Source organism: Chiloscyllium plagiosum, unplaced genomic scaffold (genome assembly GCF_004010195.1).
Source record: "Chiloscyllium plagiosum isolate BGI_BamShark_2017 unplaced genomic scaffold, ASM401019v2 scaf_91273, whole genome shotgun sequence".
Lineage (NCBI taxonomy): Eukaryota > Metazoa > Chordata > Chondrichthyes > Orectolobiformes > Hemiscylliidae > Chiloscyllium > Chiloscyllium plagiosum.
Genome location: NW_025145755.1, coordinates 1 through 1301, shown reverse-complemented (window position 1 = coordinate 1301; position 1301 = coordinate 1). Strand labels below are relative to the sequence as shown.

General features: G+C 49.2%; 1 non-coding gene across 1 annotated transcript; it reads right to left on the bottom strand.

Annotated features, from left to right (window-relative positions):
• Nucleotides 1–637: 637 nt before the first annotated feature.
• Nucleotides 638–801, bottom strand: LOC122545024. The gene has a single exon (XR_006310484.1). It is a non-coding gene; the product is annotated as a U1 spliceosomal RNA (small nuclear RNA).
• Between the last annotated feature and the right edge of the window lie 500 nt (nucleotides 802–1301).

Below are 1301 nucleotides of genomic sequence, written 5' to 3'. Positions count from 1 at the left end.
CAGTTGAAGTCTCCGGCCAGAATGACCGGCCTGCACGTAGCCAGCAACAGTGGAAGCTGCTCCAGGACGGCCAACCGTTCACTCTTACCCACTGGGGCATACACATTAATCAGTCTCAGGGGAGCATTCCTGTACATGATGTCGGCGACGAGGATGCGTTCGCCCACCCCCTCCTTAACCTCGGAGATGGTGAAGTTGCCTCCTCGCAACAGGATACCCAGGCCGGAGGTGCGGCTATCGTTGCCCCCCGACAAGTTCGACCATCTCCTGTAGCTGCTGAGGTGCGGTATCCCACACTCCTGCAGAAACTGGACGTCGGCTTTAACGTTGGCCAGGAAGGCCATCGTAGAAACACATCGCGTAGCCGATTTGATGCTACACACATTGATGCTGGCAATTTATATAATCTCTCTGATAAATTGTTTGGGCCGAACAGCCTGCCTCCAACACTGTAAACTTGTATGAATAGAAGAATAAGTGGACAGAGCTGAACATAAGAGAGGATGGTGTAAGAGGTGCAGCATTATCTGTGGACTGAGGTGAAACTGAATTGAAGGTAGATGCTCTGTATATAGGAAGCTGTATGAAGCAGAGAGTGAGCGCCCTCTGTTGAATGATCTGCTTTTAGTTTGTAAACCAGGGGAGAGCGCGAACGCAGTCCCCCACTACCACAAATTTTGCAGTCGAGTATCCCGCATTTGGGGACATCGCAGGCGTCAGCACACCCGAAGTGCAATGGGATAGCCTCGTCCTGGGAGAACCACCTTGGTGATCATGGTATCTCCCCTGCCAGGTAAGTATGCTTAATACGCTCACTCGCTCAAACCCAACAACAGCCCACAGCTCTTACACTCACACTGACTGCATTTTCCAAAATCGAAAATTCACCTGCCTGAGGTTCCCTGTCTGCACAACAGCGCAACGTCTCACCTGGATCAAAGAACACCCGGAAAGGCTCATGTTTCACTGAATACTGCACTCACTGGGCGCCCTGAGAAGCTGCGCTAATTTGCATTTCTTCCTCAAACGGAAATGCTCCGCCTCTGCCCCGCCCCCATCACACTGTCTCCTCCTTCACCAAAACAAAGCCCCAGAAATGTCTCACACACCTGAACCACTCTGTTATCAAACACTGTTTAGAATGTAAGGTGAACGCGAATAAAAGCAATTTTTAAGCTTTGTTGGTGAAACTTGAAAGAAACAGGCCCGTCATTCAAATGTAAATATCATTTTTATATGTCTCTGATTTACTTGCTTACTTCCAGCCCAGTATAAATACCATCCTATTTCTCCCTTTTTTT